This window comes from Moschus berezovskii, chromosome 9 (genome assembly GCF_049115385.1).
Source record: "Moschus berezovskii isolate FMDL1 chromosome 9, NW_MosBer_1.0, whole genome shotgun sequence".
Classification (NCBI taxonomy): Eukaryota; Metazoa; Chordata; class Mammalia; order Artiodactyla; family Moschidae; genus Moschus; species Moschus berezovskii.
In genome coordinates, this window is record NC_142468.1 from 105,208,362 (window position 1) to 105,217,291 (window position 8,930).

General features: G+C 36.2%; 1 pseudogene; it reads right to left on the bottom strand.

Moving 5' to 3' along the window:
• Window positions 1–1,096: 1,096 nt before the first annotated feature.
• LOC148776918 (olfactory receptor 4K1-like) lies at window positions 1,097–2,021 on the bottom strand (annotated as a pseudogene).
• Window positions 2,022–8,930: the final 6,909 nt, after the last annotated feature.

Consider the following 8,930-nt stretch of genomic DNA (forward strand, 5'->3'; position numbering starts at 1 on the left):
TGCTGCTAAGTCGCTTCAGTCGTGTCCGACTCTGTGCGACCCCATAGACGGCAGTCCACCAGGCTCTGCCCTCCCTGGGATTCTCCAGGCAAGAACACTAGAGTGGTTGCCATTTCCTTCTCCAATGCATGAAAGTGAAAAGTGAAAGTGAAGTCACTCAGCCATGTCCCACTCTTCGCGACCCCATGGACTGCCGCCTATCAGGTCCTCGGTCCATGTGATTTTCCAGGCAAGAGTACTGGAGTGGGGTGCCATCGCCTTCTCCGTGATGATGCTATTGATATGTTATTTGCTTCAAATTCAGAGCATCAAAACTCAGTCCTATCATTAATACTATAGTATTTGGGGTATTTAAAATTTAACATAAATAATAAATATAATTTAAAATTTATGAACAGTATTGCCTTATTTATGAATGTGGAATATTTGCAACTACTTATAGGAATCAAGTTATTAGCTGAAATAATTATGAACTATAACTTATGAAAGCAATTTTCATTTAGCTTATAATGTCAAAGCAGTTTCTATTTTTAGCACTAAATTGCTTTCTATGCTACTCCAGTCAAGTTAGATGTGTTTGCTAATCTGATTTAATATGGAGATATCTTTAAAAGGTTGCAAGATTTTTTAACAAGACTCATATAAAGGACATTATAAATTTTAATATATGTAGCTACTGTTTGGGGGCTTCCCTTGTGTCTCAGACAGTAAAGAATCTGCCTGCAATGTGGGAGACCTGGGTTCAATACCTGGGCTGGGAAGATCCCCTGAAGGAGGGCATAACAACCCACTCCAGTATTCTGGCCTGGAGAATCAGAGGAGCCTGGCAGGCTCCATGGGGTCCCAGAGTCAGATACGACTGAGCAACTAAGCACAGCACAGCACAGTTACCATTTCAGGGAAGATGAAGTGAGCCACAGAATATCAAAACTGGTAACATAATATGCAGTTCTGCATTGCATTTGCCAACTTTAGAGTGACAAATCAGGTCCTATAACCGGAAAGACTAATTATGATAGAAACACAGTGATAACAACTACACATGGGCATTACAAAGAACAAGAAGAAAGGACTTGTGTTGCTTCATCACAGTTGTCTAAAAGGCTTCCTTGGAACCCACATGTTGGTTCCTTAGTTTCTTCATGGCTTCCTTTACATCTTTATTCCTTAGGGTGTAAATCATAGGGTTAAGAAGAGTAGTGAATCCAGTAAAATACACAGAGATAAATTTATCAACTGTGAAGCTTTCAAAGGGCCAAATGTAGATAAAGATTAATGGGCCAAAGAACAGAACTACAACAGTAATGTGGGCAGACAGAGTGGAAAGTGCCCTGGATGTCCCACCAGAGGCTTGGCGATGGACAGTAGCAAGGATGATAGTGTAAGAAATGAGCAAAAGGAGAAAACAGATAAGTGACAACAGGCCACTACTTGGGAGCACCAGGATCTCTAAAACATAGGTGTCCAAGCAGACAAGTTTAATCACGAGGGGGAGATCACAAAAGAAATTGTCTACCTTGTTGGGTCCACAGAAAGGAAGATCTATTGTGAATACCAGGTGACTGGCTGAGTGCAAGCAAGATGCCAATGGCCCAGGAGACCCCCACCAGGACAGTGCACAGTCTTTGGCTCAGGATGGTTATGTAATGCAGAGGTTTGCATATAGCGATATATCTATCATAGGCCATGGCAACAAGAAGTACCATCTCACTGCCCCCAAAAACATGCAAGAAAAAAATCTGTGACATGCATCCCTTGAAAGTGATGGTCTTGTGTTCACTGAGGAAATCTGCAATCACCTTGGGAGTGGCAAATGTAGCCTGACAGACATCAATGAAGGAGAGATTGCTAAGAAAAAAGTACATTGGAGAATGCAATCGAGAGTCTGTAATCACTGTGAGAATGATAAGAATGTTTCCCAACACTGCAGCACCATAAAACACAGAGAAGACAAAGAAAAGGAAGAGCTGGAGTTCCCGAGAGCTAGACAGGCCCAACAAAATGAATTCAGTAACCACTGACTTATTGATCCATCCATTAACTGAATCTGGGCTGCTCAAGTTATCTAAAGGAAAAAAAATTATTTAAAAAAATAACAGATAAGGGTATTATTATTATTTCTAGGAATTTATATTTTCCTTGTGTTACATAACTATACAAATTGTCATTTACTTTTGCATTTATGGATTGGCTAGATAAAAGATGGATAAAGATTTACCCAATCAATAGTTGTCAATATGGAAGGAAGGGAAAATTTGATTTGATATATACCAATACACTTTTTATAGAAGTGTGCAAGATCTCAATAGCACTTTGAAAGTCCCATGTACCATACTTATACATTCAGATTACAAATTCAAAAGATGAATCTGATGCCTTTTACAGAATCTTGGAGGGACAAGAAATTTAGGCCAAGTGCAAAGAGATGAAAATCAGACCAGTTACTCTTGCAATGACATTGGAGAAATAAGTGAGATGTGTCCATGCATTTGAGAAAATCTGCAGTGATAATAAGAGAGAGAAATTAATTTGTAACAAGTTAAGCTACTATGAGTGACAAATTACTTTCACTTTTCTATATTAAAACAATTTGAGTTTTATATGATTTAGTAGTTAAAATGTTTTCCGAGAACCTCAGAAGCATATGTTCTTTTCAATCACTCTTTATTTCTCTCCATATGATCTCCTTTTCACAATAGTTGAATATAATATTATTTAATCAGACCTTCAAAGCACTTCAAAGATGGAACTGAATGTAATTTAATTACTGTGATATGTTTGTTCTTTAAACATATTTGTACCACTTATGTTTGCTGGTCATTTTTTAATCTCTTCTTTCTCTGATGAGTTTTTCACAATAACAAAAGTGTTTTTCCAAAGTCAACTGAAAACATAATTTATATATTAACTCAACAAATAATACAAATTGCCTGCTCTGCACCATTCAACCTTATGGACTCTGGAGCCAAAGCAATGCGAAAAAAAGGAGGGGAAATGTGCCCCACCTTCATTTGGTTATATCCTAAAGAGATGGTGGGACTGGCAGAGGCAATGGAGACAAAATATATATTATGTCATTTAGTGAGAAGTGCTTCAGAGAAAATAAAGCAGGGCAAAGGAATATGGACTAACCAAGTGATCATAAAAGCCTCTCTGGGTAGGTTACATTTCAGCAGCAACTAAAGAAAATGAAGAGCAAGCCTTGAGGAAATCTACTTCAGACAAAAGGAATAGCAAACGTGCAATAAATTGTTTATGTGAAATAAGCATTCTCTTGAAAAACATCAGTATAATTTTGGCTGGTTTATTAGAAACTAAATAATGGAAACTTAGCTTTTAACCTTACTATGAAATTGGCATAATCGACTTTTTTGAACAATAATCTGCCTCATAGGCTTAAACAATTTTAGAAAGCTGTTAATTCAGTCTGTTAATTGGGCTTCACTGGTGGTTCAGAGGTTAAAGTGTCTGCCTCCAATGCGGGAGATCCCGGTTCGATCCCTGGGTCGGGAAGATCCCCTGGAGAAGGAAATGGTAACCCACTCCAGTATTCTTGCCTGGAGAATCCCATGGACGGAGAAGCCTGGTAGGCTATAGTCCACGGGGTCGCAAAGAGTCAGACACGACTGAGCGACTGAACGGAACGGAACGGAATTCAGTCTTAAAATATGGACACACACTAAAAACCTAGTCTTTCTTGTTTTCTAAAAAGAAATACAGATATAAAATTGCATTCCAAATTCTATACATATACTTCTGTATACAGAATTTGAAAAGCAATTTATATTTTTATTTAAATGTGTGGTGATAATTGTGTCATTCAAAATAAAATTGAAATGATCTGTGATTTCTTGTAAGAACCCTAGAAATGAAGCTTATGGCCAGATCTCAGAAACTGAGAAAATTTTTCTGTATCTGTAGTCACATTCAATGATAGCTGCATGAGATATATTGTATTATTTAGTAAAGGTAAGACATCCACATCCGCATTTTAAAATATAAAAATTACTAATTACTTTTTTGTGTTATTCATAGAATCTTATGCCTTTTAAAACATCTTCCTATAGTGTATCAATGTATATACAAGGCTTGACAAGAGTTTTCGAAGTGATAAATGCAAAATCTATTGAGTTATTAAAATGACAATTTTTTGCCCGATTCTATTCTCTATCACCATATCTATTTTTTCAAAATAATTTAGCTATATGCTTACCTTCACCTGGTAAGCATCGACGTGTTAGCAGTGACAATAATCAAATATGTCTAATGTTTTATTTCAGATTTTAGAATCTCATATACAAACTCCAAGCTCTTTTTTTTAATTTAATTCTTTTATATTGGAGTATAGCTGACCTACAATATTGTGTTAGTTTCAGGTGTATAGCAAAGTGATTCAATTCTACATATACATATATCCATTCTTTTTCAGATTCTTGTCCCATAAAGGCTATTACAGAATCTTGTCATCTCAATTTTATAAATACTTTAGCCCAGAATCCCTTTAACTCTGAATGCTAATATCTATATTTAATTTTTTGCTTCATGTGATTAAATTCCACATAACAGTTTTGAGCGAAATCACAGGGGAGCAATAATAGGTTGAAGAAAAGAAACCTCCAAAACCTATTGGCTTTAAAAAAAAAAAAAAAAGATTGAGTCACAAGAGCCCATAAGACAATGTTTGAATACCATACTCCATGCCCCCAAATCTCAGATAACCAATCCCATGGACTGCAATAGCCCATTAAAAAAAACTTCCTTTAGTGAGGTCATCTTGCTGTGGGAATTATTAACATACTTCAAGTTGTTTTTCTCAAAAACAAGATGATAAAAGCGTTTATTTGTCTATAATTGAAAGCAAAGTACATATCACAAGAGGGAAATGTAGTGACCTAGGAGTCTGCAACACCAGTTACTCTTGTTTAACAAGCTGTCTCCCTCCATGTGCCTTTGTCTAAAGTGGCAAAGACAATAAACACCAGCCTAAATGCCCAGAGCAGGAATATGTATCATAAGAAGTATCAGTCTCCAATGGGCCTAAGATAATTAGAATCTCTTCTTTAATCCTTTGCTTTTATCTTTTTATGGAAATATCTATGATGAAGTTTTTGAAACTCCATATCTTATAATAAGCTACCCCTCAAAATCCAATATTTTCATTGTCTTTGCTCATTACTTAACCAAACATCAGAATCAAAAAGAAAGTCATTTGGGCATACAGTGGGTAAAACTGCTTAGATATGCAAGTAGTTTGATTTTGGATATTGTGGAAAGAGGTCTCAGAGCAGTGAAAGGACTGAGGTCTACAGAGAAGAGCAGGTGACAGCAAGAAAGGGAAACTTGGTGAGCCAATAAAGAAGCCCAGGTTTCTCTGAATTCTCTATTGATGGACCAGCTTCCTTCTTGATATCTTTCTCTTTAATATTTCACAGATATTTCAATTCTTCTGTTTCCAAACCTATTCCCCATCCCCAGCTAATGGCATTTCTTTTGCCTCAGCATTTTCAGCCAGAAACTTAGTACCTTCTTTTGCCTCAGTCTTTTTCTATATACTACTTTGTATTCTTCCAAAATATTCCATTTATTAAATTATATTCATTATATTCATTTTAACTCCCCTGTCTAAACTGTCATCATTTTTCTCCTCAAATGTTTCAAGATCCTCTGATCATCTGAACTTTTACCATTGACTTTTTCAAATCGATTCCTCCAGTTTGATCTTTAAAAATAAAATAAAACCATAAGTCATGCCAACCTTTAAAATAAAGCAGACAGTTACCTTAAGGGTATTTGCTTCAGTTCAGCTCAGTCACCCAGTCGTGTCCGACTCTTTGTGACCTGATGGACTGTAGCACCCCAGGCTTCCCTGTCCATCACCAACTCCTGGAGCCTACACAAACTCATGTCCATCACATTGGTGATGCCACCCAAGCATCTCATCCTCCATTGTCCCCTTTTTCTCCTGCCTTCAATCTTTCCCAGCATCAGGGTCTTTTCAAATGAGTCAGTTCTTCACATCAAGTGGCCAAAGTATTGTAGTTTCAGCTTCAGCGTCAGTCCTTCTAATGAATATTCAGGACTGATAACCTTTAGGATAGACTGGTTGGATCTCCTTGCAGTCTATGGGACACAAGAGTGTTCTCCAACACCACAGTTCAAAAGCATAAATTTTTCGGCACTCAGTTTTCTTTATAGTCCAACTCTCACATCCATACATGACTACTGGAAAAACCATACGTTTGACTAGATGGACCTTTGTTGGTAAAGGAACATCTCTGCTTTTTAAAATGCTGTCTAGGTTGGTCATAACTTTTCTTCCAAGGAGTAAGTGCCCTTTAATTTTATGGCTGTAGTCACCATCTGCAGTGACTTTGGAGTCCAAAAATATAAAGTCTCTCACTGTTTCCATTGTTTCCCCATCTATTTGCCATGAAGTGACGGGACTGGATGCCATGGGTATTTGCTTACTGACTTATAAAACCTCTTTACAAATTAAAGATATTACCCCTGTAGATAATACTGCTTGTCACCTAATTTTTCTTTTGACTTTATTTGTGATAGAATTTTTTAAAAAAAGAAACTAAAACTTTTGTGGGAATTAACGCAGTCATATTTGCCAACTATTTTTTTAACTTTTTGACTTCTGAATTTTTTTATTAAATTCAATGTGACAGGTTGTGCCCAATCACTAAAATCCCAAGTAGACCCAACAATGATTAGAAAGTGGAAGAACATGTCTCTGGTAGTACAAGGAACTGGCCAAATCAAATGACCACTCACAAATTCTAATTTCCCTCTTTCTCCTACTGTTCTCCCTCACCTCCATTTTTCCTTGTGTCACCTACTCCTCCTCTACCTCAGTATTTGACTATTGAGGATCAGAGCAGCTAAATGACAGTTTTTCAAGGGTACTATTGGCAACTCTCCATTTTCACCTGCAAGTCAGAGTTAAAAGGGAAAAAAATACTACGAACAATATCATGAATGCATTAATGTTTATTACATATTTAAAATGTTTTGGCACTATATAAAATTCGTTTAAAAAAAAAAAGTCATGTTAAAGGAACATTACCATGTTTGATATTGTACAAATGAATTTGACCTGAACTCTAAAGTTCCAAGAATTCTTAGCTAATAATTAGTATCATCGTTCTAAAAGACTGTCTATATCTAAGAGTCAGCTGGCTCTGATTTATCATGCAGAGTTAATATCTAAACACACAGTCACTAAGTTATATTTTAAAATATAATTAAAATACTGAACCCAATGTGATGACAATTGCAGGCTTTCTATTTTCCGTTAAGCAACTTTTTTCTTTGTAGAATACATTTAGTCTTTTTGTTATAAGGCCTTTTTCATAAGGCAAAGGGAGAAGTACATAAGAAACCTTTGGCCAGCGAATGAAACAATAATTTGTTGTTCAGTCACTAAGTCTCTTCTGACTCCTTGTGACCACATGGACTGCAGCGTGCCAAGCTCCCCTGTACTTCACTATCTCCCACAGTTAGCTCAAACTCATGTCCATTGAGTCAGTGATGCCGTCCAACCATCTCATCCTCTGTTGTCCTCTTCTCCTCTTGCCCTCAATCTTTCCCAGCAGCAGGGTCTTTTTCAGATGATGTGTTGCTTCACATCAGGTGGCTAAAGTATTGGAGCTTCAGCTTCAGCATCAGTCCTTCCAATGAATATTCAGGACTGATTTCCTTTAGGATTGACTGGTTTGATCCCCGTGCTGTCCAAGGACTCTCAAGAGTCTTCTCCAGCACAGATTTTAAAACCTTATTACCAGGTGGTGCTAGTGGTAAAGAACCTGATTGCCAATGCAGGAAATAATAAGAGATCTGGGTTCAATCCCTGGGTCAGAAGATTCCCTGGAGAAGGGCGTGGCAATCCACTCCAATATCCTTGCCTGAAGAATCCCATGGACAGAGCAGCCTGCAAGCCACAGTCCATAGTGTCGCAAAGAGCCGGACATGACTGAAGCGACTTAGCATGCTTGCAAAGCATTATTACAAGTACAAGAATTTTACATTCTCTCTTCTGTGTTCCAAGAAATAAGAAAGAATAGATCCGAGTTTCAAAAAAATTTTGTCATTTTTGTGCATTTGTATGTTTTAGGTACATAAGAAATTGACTTTTTCTGTGAATTTAAATATTCTATATCTGATGTATTTGCAGACAATTTCAAAGATATTTGCAATTTTTATGACTAATGTAGAACTCATTATAACTAACTTTTTCTACTTAAAAATAAGTAGACTAGGGAAATAGATAAGTATGCTGCTGATAGCAACAAATATCTAGAAAAAGTTTTGTAATGAATAGATATGTATATCAAATAATCTAGAAAAAACAGAAAAAATTTATTGGGACATAGCAGCAGATAGGAAAAACTATAAATAACCAAAAATTTTCAATACATGAGGAAAAGATAAGCTAAAAATCATGCAAGAAATGTATACAAGTGAGGTGAAATCTATGTTTTAAAACAATGTTTTTCCACCATGTCAATTTATAGAAAAAAATATTATGAATAAGTTGATAGAGCCTAACAGAAACATAATTTACTTGCATGTTTTGATTACAAGGCATAAAAATTACACAAGTTCAATTGAAGAGAATCACAAACTTAGTAACATGAATAGCTTTTTTTGTAGATTAGAATCTCTAAATTATTTACAAAATATTTTGAAAGGTTACTAAATATTTTCAAGAGAATTTGTGCTTTAGAATTATGAAGTATGAAAAAGTGGTCAAAATTAAATAGCAAACCAAGAACTGGTTTTATGCAATTCCTTTGCAGTTGGGGAAAAAATCTAATTCTGTAATTGAATAACCCCAGTCATTAGCAAAAATAATTGGCTTGATGCTGTGATCCAGTAGGGGCTTTTCATTTCCATTGCATATTTATGTTCCTTCATGGTGTGTC